Source organism: Silene latifolia, chromosome Y, assembly GCF_048544455.1.
Source record: "Silene latifolia isolate original U9 population chromosome Y, ASM4854445v1, whole genome shotgun sequence".
Taxonomy (NCBI): Eukaryota; Viridiplantae; Streptophyta; class Magnoliopsida; order Caryophyllales; family Caryophyllaceae; genus Silene; species Silene latifolia.
The window spans coordinates 343559703-343578148 of record NC_133538.1 but is presented as its reverse complement, the minus strand read 5'-3'; positions in this window follow the sequence as shown (position 1 = coordinate 343578148).

Sequence of the window (18446 nt, the reverse complement as noted above, 5' to 3'; positions counted from 1 at the left end):
AATAATAACTACTAAATGACAACTCCTATGCTAAAAGCACTAATAGTTCATTGATCAACTATACCAACCACGAACTTTTGTTTATCAATGATTTAAACATAATTGAACTTCTTTTATCAACTATAGAATATATTTATACAGATGATCCTAATGGGAGCCCCGTGTATCGCACGGGCTTTTCAACTAGTTATCTTAATATAAGTAGATTAAAATTATCAAATAAATAGTGGACATTTGTAATAGTTCAAGTTATCATTTTTATTTTTGCCCCACTTATGGTATCATACATTTGTAGTTTTTATTCTAGCATTAAAATAAATTTAAGAAGCTGGCGGATAAATAATGAATTTATTTGATTAAAGTGTCATGTTAATATGATGTAATGTAATCTTACGTAGTTACACAGAGTATAAACTACGGTTCCATAAAAATATAGTCACTAAATAATCATTGGGGTGTGTATATAAATTGTAAATGTCTCCATATACATTCAAGTAATCAATGCATATAGAACAATACATCGATTTATATGTGTTATTATTTTTGTTTCATCAATTTACTCTCCATAAGAATGTTGAGATAATTAGGTGGAGAAATGAAACCGTAAAGAATTGAAGTAGAATTTGACAGTTTGGACACCTCAAAGCTTTTTGTAACAATGGAGCAACTCGGAGTATTATTCATATGATAAATTGTTGATCATTTCTAAACTCACCCATTAGCCTAAATTTCAAATAAGAGTAAGTTTGAAATAGTCAATAATTTATATTACTAATTAGTAAAGGCCTCAAGAGTGTACATATATTATGGTCATTAATTAATTAAATCAAAAAAACGCGCATTATGTTTTAATTTAACCAAATCTTGCTTGTGCACTAAGTAGTATTTACTCAACCATGTATCTTTGTGTTTTAGTATTGGTTTTACATACTAAGTAAAATTCTATTTTATACATTAAATTTATATTTACTTATATATCCTAAGTTCATTGTTATTCATTGGTGAGGATCGTTTGTCCCATTTTGGTGTCCCATCTCCTTTCCCATACTCTCTCCTTTTCACACATAGACATAAAAACCACATATATGATATATTTATTACTCCCTCCTATTCCCGATAAACTTCCCTATTCATTGGTGGCACGGGAATTAAAGGTGTTAGAATTAAATAAGTTAAAGTATTGTGGTGGGGTGAGATAATTGGAAAGAAAGAAGGTATTGTGGGGTATTATTGTGGAGTAAGGTGATTAAAATAAGTATTGTTGTGGGGTAAAGTAATTAAAATAAGATAAAATATGGGTATTGTGGAGTATTGTTGTGAAGTAAGGTGATTAAAATAAGTATACAAATTTACTAAATAAGGAAAGAGGGAAGGTATTGTGAATAGATGAAAAAGGGAAGAGGAAAGATTATGTAGAATAGGAGGGAGTATTTCCTATGTTGATGTGTCAAGCAAATAGTAGCATAAGATAGAAGATGGGACACCATATGGGATAGAAGATCCCCACTGTGTATATGAGGGTAAAATTTGAGATAGATGATCTAAGATTATCCAGGCTTTGAAAGTTTTTAAAGTATATTGATTTTTTGAATTTTTGATGTAAGTATATATTTTACTAATTAACCAAAAGATGGTTGATGTTTTGGTAAAAATGACATAATACGTACTCCATATTTAATATTATAAATAGAAAGGTTAAAAAAATTGACAGCTTTCTCATATGTTACTCTTATTTTGGTAAATAATTTATCTACCAAATACTTACAAAAAACTAAGATAAATGAAATTTTTGTCAAATAAGTTTAAGCTTATTTCTTGGAAACAGGGCCTAAATATGAGATTTTTCATGATCTCCGAACCGTCCTCATGTCAAATTGATTTGTTTTTTGATGGTTTATTCTGGCAATCTTTACTTGCTTTTTAACCTATTGTTAGGAGTTGATCTCAAGTTCTTTTTTTTAAAAAAAAATTATAAACTTGATTAATATAATAAATAGCTATTGGTTTAGAATAAATATTAAGCAATTAGACATTGTAACGCAAAGTATGTATATAGTCCATCACCACGAGGAACAAAATAAGACGTAATTGGTTCAAAATAAATGTTGGCAAAGAATAAAAATGGTTAGCTCTACCATAAGAAAAAAGAAAATTTGATCAAAAAAATCTATCACAAGTGTCCAATTATATCGCATTTGTTTCGATTAAGCGAATATAAATAAAGTTTTAGGCTCAAATTGAATTATAAATCATGTCAATCAAGAGATTTAGACACGGTACAAATAATATCAGAATTATTTAAGAAAACTATAGAACAAACAAGTATATAACATTTAAACGGAACGAAACTATTTTAAGATCACCACAAGTTGAGGCGGTTATGTTTTGAAAACTTTACCCGCGACAACTAGGGGCATGTAATTTTTCTATTAAATACGGGTATGAGAAGGTCTACATCTGTCCTGTCCCCTCTTTCATATGTCATCCTTGCTTTTAGGAGTCATTTTTTTTGTTATGCGAGACTTGACAGAGTATTTTAGTCGGGTTATATTTTGGGAGCAAAAATCATTACTTTTAGGTTGACCATGATTTTAGACATATTAATGGTCAAAGTTATTAAAGTTTGACCCCTAAGAAGTAAGGTGGAAGATGTTTAAGAAGGGAAGGGAGTATCCATCATGATTTTTTAATATAACTCATAATTATTTGTTTAAGAAGCAGGGTGAGTCTTAGACCAAGTGTGGTATGCCGATTATGTTGTTGAGAATTGAGGAACATTAACTCCGTAAGAGGATTATGTAACATAATCTGTCTTATTATCAATCGCCATGGAAAATCCGTAGTAGAAGGGAAGATAATTACGGGTTTCAAAGTCGGCAAAGTGTACTTAACCCGAAGATAGTAATGACTTTCTCGAATGCAAGGATTCCTTTCATGATTAAGCGGAGACAATATACATTGAGGCCGTTCTACGCCATGACAATAAACAAGAGTCATGGACAGTCACTTAATCATGTTGGAATTTATGTGCCTAAACCAGCATTTAGTAATGGTCAGCTTTACATAGAAGCGTTAAAAACACCGTCATCCGAGGGATTTGGCTTCTCATTGATGATAAAGACCAAATGTATTAAGGCCACACGAAAAACATTGTTTACAAATAAATATTTTACATGAAACTTCAAAGGATAAGTAGTTTTAAGTAGTATACATAGTCAAAGACTATTTCGGTAAAAAAATTGATGGTGCGTAAAACAATAATAATGATAACTCTATAGTTCAACTATTTCTCTGAATGTTATACAAGTGATGTATTTAATACCATGGTAACTTTAACCAATGCTTTCAGCGTTGCCATAAAATACTAACTTGATAACCCAACGATTTTAGCGACGTCATAAACTACTAAATGATGTTTCCAAAGATGATACTACTAAGTGCCCCCGGCCCTTGTATCCTATTAAATAGAATCACAAATATTTTTTATTGTTGTTTAAAGACTACCAATTCTGTTGATATTCATTTTGGATTTGATTTTGCGAAAAGTATATAAGGAGCAAATACTCTTAATTGTAAATAGTAAATTATGTTGTAAGAGATTTAACATTTTCTCTGAACATACTAAATATATATAATCTTGACACCTGTTGTTTTATATGACATTGATATCATTTTTTTAAATTAAAATTAAGTTGTGCCTGTAACAATGAAAAAACTAACAATATACTCCCTCTATTTTTTTATGGGTTTTTCTATCCTATGCCCACAAGGCATAGGATAAGAAACTCAAAGAGGAAAGTATTAATGATGTTTTTATGGTAAATTACAATATTCTATCACTTTACAAGAAAAACATCATTAATTCTTTCCTCTTTGAGTTTCTTATCTTATGCCTAGTGGGCATAGGATAGAAAAACCGTTTTTTTATATATGACTTTCTCACATTTCGAGACACTCCCTTCTCTCTTCAATATCTTTTAAAATATAAGACTAAATATTATGATATGTATACTCATATGAAAGAGTTTTTCGTAAAGAATTTAATGGTACAATTTTTATATTTTTTGAACAAATATATTTTTGTAAATATTAAAGTCAAAAGCTTACCTTGTAAATGCAAAACGTCATATATAAAAAAATGGAGGGAGTACTATAACTACTTCACTTGATATTATACTATTGAATGCCAAATCTTTTATGCTAAAAATACTAATAATTCATCGGTGATCAATTACACCAACCACGATTTTTTTTTTTCATCAATGATTTAATATAGTTGAACTTTTTTTATCAACTTTAGTATATGTTTTTATATATAATCCTATTGGGAGCCCCGTGCATCGTACGGGCTTGCAAGTTTGAGAAAATATAGAAAAGAAAATGGAATTGTTGTATTTGGTAAGGAAGGTATTAAATTAATGTCTTCTATATGCTACAGTGTCAGAAGTTGTATATCAATGTCCATTGAAGACAAAACAATCTAGTGCTACAGTGTCAGAATACGGGTCGGATAATATATTACGATAAATTCATGATATATCATGTCTTCAATGAGATTTTCGAGCGATACAACTTGCATAATAATTTATTTCATTAACTTATTATCTCTAACAAATCCACCGTGCTATGTTATAGTGCTTATGGAGCATTCGAAACTGGGTTCTGTTTCAAGAAATGGAGTTCCATCCCATTATGTTTTATAATTTTTGGACACAAATTGTGGGAACGGCTGATCAAGTTATTGAAGGGACTCAAAAGGTTACGGGTATGGGTGAGGCCTCTATCACCTCGCCGCAGATGGAGAGTCATTTATGGATTCGAGAGAGTAAACCTGTCTATCTGGTAGGTGAGATTAGACATTGTGATTATGTTCGAGTGATGGTTGACGCGGGTTGGAAAGGGAAGGACATTGCGGGAGTTAGCTGGGTCACTTTGTCTGCAACTGGAGAACAGATTATGAAGGCTGAAAAAAGGATTAAAGCTGAGTCCGCTTCACAAGCTGAAGGACTGGGTGTACGTTTGGTTCTTCGGCGGGCACAAGATCAAGGAATTCGCCACTTGCAGGTTTCGACTGATTGTTTTTGCCTTGTTACTCAATTGGCAGGGGTTGAGCGTCCCCATCATCACCTACAGGCGGTTCTGGCTGACATCAAGTCTTACTTTCCTTTCTTTCATTGTTTAGCTATTAGTTATATTCCTAGATCGATTAATAATGTTGTACATGGCCTTGCGTGTAAGGCTATGGTTAGTTAGGTACACCTTCTTTTACAGCTGCCAAAAAAAAAAAAAAGATAAACGCCTATTTAACCCTAGCTCCCACATAGAATTGGCTGCTCAAGGCTGAGCTTGGTTTCAAATGTAAGCCAAATGTCTTTTTTTTTTTTTTTGGTGTTGACCAGAAGTATCCCCTACCTACAGTTGGAGCAATATTCTTCGAGAATACTGAAGGTAATTTAATAGGTTTACCCCTCCCAAGTCAGGTCTTTTTCATTCGCGAGAGTGAGAAATCTAACCCATGACCACTTATTTAAGAGATGAGAGCCCTTACCACTCACACCAGCCAGTTTTGGTAGAGTCAAATGTCTATGCTAAGAATTATGGAGTACCCGGCCATTCCCATCTACTTCAGATGATTCATTCACTATTTGAGTATTTGATGTCAAACTTGATAAATTATAATCTTTATTATATTTCGTCAGATAAAAAAAAATACTCCAATATATATATTACTAACATCAAAAAAACGTTTGCCGTTTTTGGGAAGTTCCGAGATATATATCTTGGCTTAGCATCTTTAAGCTTTGAGGAGAAAAGTTCATAGCATCGGCTCTACCTTGTTCAGTTGTTCATATATATTCTCACAAGCTTTGCTTTTGATAAAACTCCTCGTGGAGAAATAAAAATCAATTTTATTTTCACCCAAGAACTCTCTAATTTCAAGCTTCGTGAACTATAAATATGAAATTATAAAATTATAAAATCCATAATTATGCAAATTTAGTTACTAATATTAAAATACTTATTGAGGAATTATTTTCATTAAACGAATAAAATATCACTTCAATATAAAAACTACGTACATATTATTTCAATGGTCAGACAAAGTTAACAAATAGTAGTGCTTAGCTAAAGTTGACGAACCCGATATCTTACCGTCACGTATTTGTTTCCTAAAGTTCCCCTTCATATGATTATAATACATCCTACATTCCTATGTGAACAATAACAAACGAAAAGCAGAGCAAAATGAAGTAATTCGAAAGCATTAATGATTACTCCTTAATATTTTCTGATGAAAAAAAAAGAGCTTTGAAAAATGTTTGTATGATTGAAATTACGTTTGTGTGGTGTTCTACTCATGAATTTCTTTAAGGTCGGCAACATACAATTACTCCGTAGTATATAAAACCGCATTAATCAAAACTAACTCACATAAAAAAACGTTTTGCATAAAAATACTCATGCAAAGTCACCGCAACTAATAATATTCACGCAGAGTAACTCAATTGACTGTACGTAGTATGTAAATAAGCACACATATTACTAAGTTTAATATTAAAAACATATGATTGTTTAACTATTTGCATACTCAACAGTTCGTGTTCTATAGTTTTATACTCCTTCCGTCCCGGTCAATTGTTGTCCTTTGGTTTTGGCATAAAGACTAAGGAAAGAGAGAACCAATAACTAAATGACAAGTGGAACAAATTGAATGACAATGATCAAATTACTCATCAAGTTCATTCTTTATCGACTGATATATAATCTGTTGTATAAACAGTTGGTCAGTCAAGTTAGTTATAGGTTAGTTACAAGCTGACATCAGCATAAGTTAGAAGTCGGTTTATGTGGCTATAAATATACACCAACCACAATCATTGTAAACATAAGTTTTGATCAATAATATTACAATTCACATTGTTCATTACATCTGCATTATGATTTCATATGGTATCAGGAGAAGTTTCTAATCCTGGTCATTAATCTGATTCTTGACAAAACAGATCAAGAATTCAATATTTTTCGCTTCCGCATTCATCAAATATAAAGTTTGTTACTGTATCTCCATCGTCTTTATCACATCATTCATCACATCTTCTTCTCTGAGAATTCATCTCCACGCACCTCCAGTTATGACTATTTTGAAGATCCTTTGTTCTTATCCACATCAGATCAACCCAATGTAACTCTGGCCTCGTTTCTGTTTGAAGGTCACGATTTTTTGGGGTGGAAACAAGAAGTTTACATGTCTCTCACCTCCAAAAATAAAGATGGTTTTTTGGATGTGGTACATGTGCCAAACCACCTGTCACTGACAAAAAGTTCAAGCAATGGTTTCGTTCGGATTTAATGGTAACTAAGTGGATTATTAATTCACTTGATAAGTCTATCAGATAAAATCTGAAGTTTGTTAAGTTTGCGAAAGAACGTGGGCGTAATGTGTTGAGAGATATGGTATACGCCAATGCCATTGAGATTTATCAGCTCAAGAAAGATTTGGGGGCAGTCAGTCAAGAAAATTCATCACTGGTGGATTATTACAGTAAGATAAAGCTGCTATGGGATACTCTTGATAGTGTAGATCCAGTTCCTACATGCAGTTGTGGTAAACTTGATCTTTGTTCTTGCACTTTGATCAAGAGGATCATTACTAGAGAGAATAATGGCAAGTTAATCCAATTTCTCATGGGGTTAAACAAGGGTTATGATATCTTTGTTAGAACACGATATCATCAATGGAGCCCTTGCCTACTATTAACAAAGTGTTAGGACTCTTGCAAAAGATTGAGAGGCGAAGCAGATTACAGATGGTGTTGAGGTTTTGATCAAGTGACTTTGCTTATCTTTGTTGGTGTTCAAGAAGATAATCTGCAGACTGGTTTCCAAAAGCTAAAGTTGGTAATCAATCATCCGGGAATTCAAGGTTTTGTACTCATTTGTAATGTTACAACACATAATACCAAAGGATCTTTTTGGATCAATAAATGTCCTCATTGTGGAAAAACTGGACACAAGCCTTCAAATTGTTTCAATGTTAAAGGTTTTCCCAATGACAGAAACAATAAGGGTAAAGGGAGAGGTGGCTATGGTAACAAATCCACTTCTCAGAGGTCTAATGTTAAGTAGACTGCCAATAATGTTGATATCTTGGATGTGGATTGTCCCCTTGATGATTCTGATCAACAAAATGGGTTTAAGAATGGTGCTTCTTCTCCTCTGGATTCCAGCATGATTGATGGTTTAGTAACCTCTGTAATTGATCAAGTCATGAAAAGGATTGCTGCAGAGAATTCCCAGATATCTCATTCAAATTTTGCAGGTATGGTTTCTACTTTTTCTCAAGTAAATTCTGTTAATTCACTTAAGCATTTCCATGATTAGATCATTGATACCGGTGCTTCTGATCATATATATGACTTTCAATGTTATTTTCTCTAACATTGAATTATAATCTTTATTTCATGAAATAAAGATTAATCATAAGCAAAGATCATAAAAACGTTTGAGAGTATATATTCTAGAGTCTCCAACTTTTCGAGCGATATTATTTTTATTTCATGAAATAGTGAAAGTATTCTTGTGTAAGGCGACTTTACACAAAGATCGTGTAAACGGATCCATACTACAAGAAAATCATGCAATATTAGTGTGAAGTGAAATTTAGATGGTGAAAGGCGGAGTGAAAAGAGGAGTTAGGTTCAGTGGTGTGATATTATATAGTATAACCCGTGATATTGTTTAGTACAACCAGTGATATTATTTATTGTAATGTTGATATTGTTTTGTATAACTTTTGATACTCTTTTATTGGACTCACAGACTAAGATACAATATCACAAGTTATACTAAACAATATCATAGCTCGAAAAAAAAAAAAAAAAAAAAAACTTTTTTTATCCATAATTTTTTTATTCATAAAAAAAAATCGTGATATTTTTGTGTAGAGCGTGTAGTACATAAGTGGACTCACGGGTCTCAAAAAGATAGGGTGGACTCATGTATGTATGTATATATATATATATATATATATATATATTGACAAGTTCTCCTAAGTCCTTAATATCTTTTGAGTCCCTAAGTCTTTATTAGGGCCCTTGGATTAGGAGAATGGAGAGTGGAGATTTGCCTACTTTAATCCCACTATAGGCGTGAAAAAAAAAGGAAATAGGTTGAGGAGGAGAGAGGATGTGTGTGTCAGTACAATTGCCTATTACCCACTGTGGACACACAAACACATGCATAATCACTCAACAACCTTCCTCAACACATTTCTAAACATACTCCACCAAAAACACAATTTGAAAAAAATACTCATCAGACTGGCGATTATTTAGAGCAAATCCTACTTTCTTCATTTATCATCTTCCTTTATCAGCTTGCTTTATCAGCTTCCTTGATCATCTTCCATTATTATCCTCCAATCTCAGAAACAAACAACAAGACCAACGTCCAACGTAAAAAATGACGGATTTGAAAATGATAACATTTGGCCATGGTAATTATTGGATTGTTTTCTTATTTTCTTCATTCAAAGTTAGTTTATATATCATTTTTTTATGAAAACATTAGGTTAGATATGAACAGTTGTTTAAATATGACGAGGAAGTGTATTTTAGATTATTTTTGAAGCTTGTTTTTTATTATGTAAAATCTGTAAATCAACTCTTTTAACATGAACTCCATCATTATAGAGTTCAATATCAACTCTGTGAATAATAAGTTAAACTTCTCGATGTTGGAGTTATTTATATGGTGGAGTTCAACATCATATTTCAGGTTTGAAATTTATAACTGTGAATATAGTATCTGCAACATGACTGTAAGAAGACGAATAAAGTTTAACTGTAACATTAAAAAGTGTAATTATAATGGGATGAAATTGTAATTTTAACTGCAAAAGGTGTGATTTTAAGCCACCAAAGTATTATTGTAATTATTATGGTAGAATTGAATTTCAAAAGTGTAATATCTGTATCTTAAATTGAAATTGTCAAAATTGTAAGTATAACTGATAAAAGTGTAATTATAACTGATAAAAGTATAATTTTAACAGGTAAAAGTGTTATTGTAAGAGACAAAATATGTAAGTTTTCAAACTGTAATTCTAATAATAACAAGTATAAGTGTAATAGACAAAAGTGTAATTATAACAACCAAATGGTTTATTGTAATGAAAAAGTCAAAGTTTTGAAACTGTAATTGTAATAATAAAAAGTATAATTCTAACAGATTAAACTGTAATTTTAACAGGTAAAATTGTTATTATAATAGGCAAAAGTTCTAAATTTGTAAACAGTAATTCTAATAGTAAAACGTATAATTTTAGCTGAGAAACGTGTAATTTTGACTAGTAAAAGTGTTATTGCAAAAGACAATTTCTGTAAGTTTTCAAACTGTAATTCTAATAGTAACAAGTATAATTGTAACAGCATAAAAAGTGTAATTTTAACAACCAAAGGGTTGATTGTAATGAGAAAAGTAAGTTTATAAACTGTAATTGTAATAGTAGAAAGTATAATTCTAACAGACAAAAGTGTAATGATAACTACGAAAAGTGTAATTTTAAGAAATATATAATTTTAACAAATATATGGGTTACTTTAAATTGTTATGAAAACAATTGATAATAATTACGCCATTGTCAGATAATATTGAGCACAATGGAAAACGAAAGCCGAACGAAGAAGAATTTTGCAAAGACGTTGAAGCTAAATTCACCCCCTATGTTGGTCAGGAATTTTTGGAAATAGAGGAAGCAGTGACATTTTATAGAATTTATGCTGTTGCTTGTGGTTTTGATGTGCGTAAGTACACGACTAAGAGATGGCGTGGAGGGGAGATCAAATCTAAACTGTTGGTTTGCAACCGGGAGGGGTTCAAACATAAGGGACAATTGGAGTGTAGTGGCGGCCAGGACTCAGGTAGGAGACACAAAGTCAGGCGTGTTGGTTGCAAAGCGAGGATTAGGCTATTCGTGATGAATGGGGAATTACGAATTGACAGATTCCACAAAGGGCACAACCATGAACTCGTATCGACCCAGATAGAGAGTTTCAAAAGTTGGCATGCAACATAACAGACTATCACAAAATGATAATCCTTTATAATTCAAGGGTGAGTTGATTGAAATTACACTTTTCTTGATTAAAATTACACTTGTTTATGTTATAATTTCACTTTAAATTGTTAGAATAACACTTTTGTCATCTAAAATTACACTTTTTGCGTCTACAATTACATTTTTTCTTGTTAAAACAACACTTTTCTTTTTTTGAACTTATACATTTGTATATGTTTGAATTATGTTTGTGTTGATTAAAATACGTACATCTAAAAGATTGTCTATAATCAACAGCTGAAGATAGGAGCTACGAAGACTTACAAAATTTTGAAGGAACATGTTAATGGGTTTGAAAACATCGGAGCTAGTTTGAATGATTTTAAGAACTTTCACAGAGATGTGAAATGCTACATTCATGAACGGGACGGTCAGATGTTCGTGGACCACTTTAAGGAATTGGCTGTTATTAGACCAGGGTTCTTCTTTGACTACGATGTTGATTCTGACGGTAGCCTTAGTAAAGCTATATGGGCCGACGGAATCGCTAGAAGGAACTACTCAGTTTTTGGGGATGCCGTGTCCTTCGATCCGACGTATTCCACCAATAAGTATGACATGTCATTCACACCTTTCACCGGGGTTGATAATCATAAACGATCAGTGACTTTCTGTGGAGCGCTTGTTGCTCATGAAGATGCAGACTCGTTTAAATGGGTTTTTACCCATTTTCTGGCTGCGATGGGTGGCAAAGAGCCTAAGTACATTATCACCGATCAGGATCCTGGAATTCTTAAAGCGGTGCCATTGGTGTTCAAGACAGCGCGCCACCGATATTGTATGTGGCATATCATGAACAAGGTGCCAAGCAAGTATGAAATGACGAGAGATGATTATTCAGTGTTTCTAAAGAAATTGAATGCCATAATATGGGATGAAGACATTGAAGCGGCAGAGTTCGATGCAAAATGGGAAGAAATTGGCAGGGAACACAATGTTAATAACATTGACTGGTTCCAAGAAATGTACGCTAAAAGGAAGCAATGGGTTATGGCTCATTGTAGGGACCTAGATATGGGGGGTGTTATGAGGACAACCCAAAGATCAGAGAGCGAAAATAGTTTTTTTAAGAGATTTGAGAGTAAGTCCGGAACATTAGTTGAGTTTTCGATGCGTTTTGACAAATAGCGATGGACCAAAAAAGACACACACGAAACAGTTTGACAATCGTAATGTAGACACACTTTCCCTGTAATATCAACGCATCTAGCTATCGAAGTCCACGGGGCGCAAGTGTACAGCCATAAAGTATTCGAGGAATTTCAAGAAAAGGCCAAGTGCTCAATCGGTACTTGTAAAAGCAGAGGATTCACTGAGTGTGGCTCTTTAGAGGTGACCACTGTAAGAGATGCAAACAGGGACAGAAATTATGAGGTCACATACTGCCCAGGTATCATTTTGTAGCATTTGTTTGTTAAAATTATACTTTTATCCGTTAAAATTATACTTTTGTTGATTAAAATTACACTTAGGGTTGTTAGAATTATACTTTGGGATGTTGAAATAATACTTTGGGTTGCTAAAGTTATACTTTAAGCCATTAAAATTACACTTTTGTTCATTAAAATTACACTTTGGGTTGTTAAAATTACAAAATAGGTTAAAATTATATTGTGTTGTTAAAGTTATACTTTTTTCCGTTAAAATCACACTTTTATTGATTAAAATTACACTTTTGTGTATTACAGTCACACTTTCTTCTGACTTATTTAACTAACATATTACTCTATATTGTTGAACTAGATACATTGAAAGCCACTTGTAGCTGCAGAATGCTTGAGAGGAAAGGCATTCTTTGCCGGCATGTCATATGGATTTACTCGTCAAACGGAGTGAAGATTATTCCAGAACAATGTGTTGTTAAAAGATGGTGTAAAGATGCAAGGTTGTCTAAAATGTTCGATTGTAATGGTGAAGCAACTGAGGACGTTGATATAATAGATGGAAAACAGATTGCGATGTCAGTAATGTGGTCGGAGATTCATCAGACAGTTGGTATGCTCATGGGCAAAATGAAGAATGATGTCGACAACTTTTCTAATCTAATTAGACAGTTTAAGGAGAAACTTTCACCATTAGGATCACCATTGAATAAAAAACAACAGTTGGAGAAAATTCTTGGATGTTCTCCTAGTCAGGAGATAACCATTTTGCCGCCCAAGAAATCCAAGAACAAGGGGAGCGGAAAGAGAATGTTGTCGATGAAGGAAAAAGCAGTTGCTTTGGCAAGGAAGCCAAAACGTATGTGTAAAAATTGCAAGCGATTATCTAACCATGACAAAAGGAACTGCCCCAACCCATTCGCAGAGCACCCACCATTGTCGCAATCGTCAACACCCTCGTCGGAAGAAGAAGAAGACGAAAAAGAAGAAGAAGAAGAAGAAGAAGAAGAAGCGGAAGAAGAAGGAGAAGAAGAAGAAGAAGAAGAAGAAGAAGAAGAATAAGAATAAGAAGAAGACGAAGAAGAAGGCATCTTAGAATAATCAATATAATACCTAATAAGTAGTACATTTTTTTGGGTATGTCTACACAAAATACGAGGTACAACATGATGTTTCGTATTGTGTTTAGACATCAAACTGTCAGGAAGGCAACTGGTCGCCTTTGGTATTACAATGTATTTTGTTGAAGTATTTTTTATTGGACGAAACAGTTATAATGTGCTAAACAAGAACGTTGAATTTTTCACTCTTGACTATTATGACAAATTATGTTCTTACAATTACACATATCTAGGGAATAAAATTGCAATGACCTCATATCTGCTTAGGGTAGGCTTGTTATGATCAGAATTACACTTAAACTCCTTATAATTACAGAGTATGCAATTCAGTTACACTTCATCTATAGTAAAGCCTTATAACATAGTTAAGTGTTCATTCAAAAGTATAATTTTAACTTTGACAAGTGTAATTCTAAGGGCAAAAAGTATAATTCTAACGGACTAAAGTGTAATTGTAAGCTACAAAAGTATAATTTTAACTTTAAAATGTATAATTTCAAAGGACAAAAGTGTAATTGTAACAAACAAAAGTATACTTTTTATTTTAAAAGTATAATTTTAACTGACAACCTTGTAATTTAAGCAATTACTGATAAATATTATTGCACCATCTTTTAACAGCATAACTATATTTTCATAAATAAAACACCTAAAATGACACTTTTGCCTTTTAAAATAACATTTATATTTTGTGTAATGTAAGGTCTATCTGTCACTGATATGGCCGGTTAGAATTACACTTTTGTGTATTACAGCCACACTTTCTTCTGACTGATTTAACTAACATATTACTCACAATTGTTGAACTAAAAACATTCTTTGCCGGCATGTCATATGTATTAACATAAAACACCTTGTCTTATAGAATGTTGAAAAAATTGTTTCCACAAAAACTAACTGTCTAGATGAAGGTTGCTAACATCTACAGATAATACAAAGTATGAAATAAGTGTTTACATAGCCAAGGCAATATTCCCACAAAAACTTAACTACTAAATTAAGGATGTTATTTTTTCACATTAGCACGGGCGCCTACGCTTCGTTGTAATACCTTCCACAGTTTGTCCTTTGTGCTAACAAAGGCTTTGACCTTCTCGAGCACACCTTCGCGCAAAACGTTCATGTCTGCTAGAACGAGGGTAGCTATCAGCTGGATCACCAAATAGCGCCTTGATTTCTTCTTCTCAAGGTCTTCATGCTGAAAAGGAAGACCCTCGTATAAGAGCATAGCCATCATGGTGAACAGACCCGACTCTGGTTGGTTGAGAGTAGGTGACATCCCGCTGAAAGGTATCTACCGCAACGCATAATTAGGAATTTCCCGTGCCCTAGTGTTCTTCTTTTCCTTATCCCATAATTCTAAATAATCACTCACTGCGCTAGCCTGCAAATGTACATAATTACCTCAACAAACTGATTGAACAAAAAAGATAGCATTCGGAAAAAAGGGATGGAAAATATCTTACAATTAAACGCGCTGCTCTTCCAAACTGCGACTTTTTCAAATGAGAATGCCTTTGCCCGTCCAGCAAGTCGACTGTATTTGATTTGTGATTGATACATACGCATGTGAAATGGTCAACAATGCAGAACGAGACAAATAGCAAGTCTGTTGTCAAGTTAAAGGTTCGCTCACTGTCGACGATGAAGGTGTCCCAGAGCTGGTACATGTTGTCATAGTTGCTGTATGATTGTGTGCCTGGTTGTTCAAACGTTTCAAGCAATCCCAACAGTATATCCTTTAAAAGGCAATAGTGAACATGATTAATGTGGTTACTTTGTCACCTAAATTGACACTATTGTCCCTTAGAATTACACTTAACACGGTTAGAATGACACTTTTGTTGATTAAAAGAACTAAAGTGAAACATTCACATAATATAACTGTAAGTTAGAAAAGTGTCATTCTAAGTAACAAAGGTGTAATAGAACTGGGCATAAATATGATGCAATGGTTAATGGATTTACCATGTGACGTATACCAAAGAATGACATCCTTATTTGGTCGCCATATTCCTCCTTCTCCAAATGGTTCATCAAAATTGACCAGCACTTGATGACATTCAACGACATAAGGTTTTTAGGCAACAGGGACATAATATTAAAGAAGTCGTTAATTAAAGTAGAATAAATGTGAAAAATAATCTGAGTATCCTTGATTAAAGAAGTCGTTAATTAAAACAGATTAACAGACCGTTCATCATAATTGTGGTCATCTAACAAGCAATAGTCGGCAACATGCTTCCTCCTCTGTTTAATATCCTTGATTAACGCTTGGTTGCTCCGGAGCATCTTGGACACCACATTTGTGTTGAGACCACCTCTACCACAGTCGAGAGAGTAGCCCAACCCGTCCCCCTTTCCACGAGGATGGCTCTTAACAGATGATAGCGCTTTACCAGATGGAATGCGCATGGCAACAGGTGTCGCCTCCATAACGGGCTCTTCAGATTCAGTTACGCGCGCATGTTTTGTGGATTCCGGCCCTATGTCACCATCTGTTTTCCTCTTAACAACATACAACTTTCTTGTCAACGGATGTCCAGCAGTTGCTTTGAAATAACCAACCCGCATCAAGATGTCCTCTCTGATACTGTTAATGTCACAGAGGACGAGTGTTGCAGCAATCTCAGTACGGTACAAACTCATAGCATCCTCTTTCCCGAAGTCACATTGAAAAGGGCTTCCGCGGTAGAACATCATATGTAGCATCATGAAAACACCACAGTCATTTCTCGAATACCCTTGAGCTTGCCAGTTTAACTCTATGTTGACGATCTTAAACCCACTGACCTTTGCCCCCTTAGACAGCCCTTTAGACACCAAATACTTCCCCATTATATTTGCCTGAACATGAATAAGCGTCAGCGAATTAACGTGGTACGACCCATATAAATTGGTTGACTTTTGGATATCGTACACTTACCGAAATATGCGCTATCCCTCCGTAAGGGAGCGTTTCTAATGGGTCATCGTATTTGCGGTTGTCGAGGTAGTCAATATGCTCGGTGAGAAAGTTGATGCACACGCAGCTGTAGTGATCACCGTCACCAGATAACACGGGCAGAAAGATCTGCATCGTATGTGGCTAATATCAGCAAAAGGAAACCTTAAAAACCATGATAAAAGATTACATGTTTTGTTACCTACCATGTCCGTGTCAAGCTGGAATGGTACACGGCAGAGTTCAGCCCAGGCATCCCACCCACCAAAAATGTCTTCGTCTTTGTTCAATACTTTCCCAAGCTTTTGAGCATTCCAAAAAGACCTTGCGGGGTCCTTTTATTTGAAAAGTGTTAAATGCGTGATCAGATAATTAAAATAGCTATTTTATAAAAATAAAGTGAAACTTTAAGCAAAAAAAGTGTACTGTTAACACATAAGAGTAATGTTAAAAGTATAATGTCAACAATAAAAAGTGTGATTCTAACGGCCAAAAGTATCATTTTAACGCACAAATGAGCAATTTTAACATATGAAAGAAGAATTTTAACTTTAAAAAGTATAATTCTAATGGACAAATGTGTAATTTTAAGACACAAAGGTAACATTTGAACTTACAGTGTGACTTAGGCCAAAGAAACAACGGGATATGTCCGAAGGTTTCATGATGTGGTTGAGTAGCAAGCACCAACCATCAATAACACTTGTCATGATTTGCTCCCGAGGGTTCAAAGTTGCAATATCTTCCCGGGTAATGAAATAAAAATCGCTGAATTGGACCAATCGTTCACTACAACCCAAAATTTACTTAGTCAACAATATATATATATATATATATATATATATATATATATATATATATATATATATATATATATATATATATAATTAGGAAAGTTTAGGGCCTCTTGTAAAAATTTAATACACTTACAACTCGGAAAACGCGTCTGACTGATTGAACGCATAGTCAATCAAGTATTTCCTCTCACTAAACATTGGCACCAGGAGCTCCTGACTGAATGCTAGGTTTCTCGTCGCAAAACACAATTCAGGATTAGGTGCTCCACAATCAATAGAACACCCAAGGTTCTCAATGACGTGATCCATGCACGGTAAGGGCTTACTTGAGTGAAGTAAAAAAGGATGGTAGCTCAGATCACTGTGAGGGACGTACGGTACTGGGATAGGAATGTCGGCGTTCTCTGCCTCTGGTACTACGTCAGCTGTTACTTCTCTGGGCTCGATAGTCCCTCCCGAAGACTTCACGGCATCATCCTCCACTGCCGCATCTGTAATAAAAATAGTGTTATTTCATCATCAGAAAGTAAGTGAAATTGTGGCAGAGAAAAAAATAAAGTTTAGTAGACAAAATTATAAATCAAACAAAATAAAGTGTTATTTTATCACAAAAAAGTCTACTTTTAACTAAAAATAGTGTAATTCAAGCAGACAAAAGTGTAATTGTAAGCTACAAAAGTATAATTTTAACTTAAAAAAGTGTAATTGTAGCAGAGAAAAATGTAATTCTAACACCATAAAGTGTTATTTTAACTAAAAATTGTCTAATTGCAGAAGACAAAAGTGTAATTATTAGAAATAAAAGTGTTATTGTAACTTCAAAAAGTGTAACTTTAGCAGAAAAAAATGTAATTCTAACAAAATAACTTCATCCATGGCACTTCTAAACTCTGAAGGTCAATGCATTACCTCCGTGATCCTTCACTGCAGCCCCATCCACCACCTTTTCTACCACTGTCTGAGGACTTGTTTCCAAATTTGGCTCATCATTATTCCACCCCCCTCATTTTCAAAGATGCACGAGATATTGGGTGCTCCTCGAACAATAGCGTTTACGTCCGCAGTAGAATATACAGTACTTGT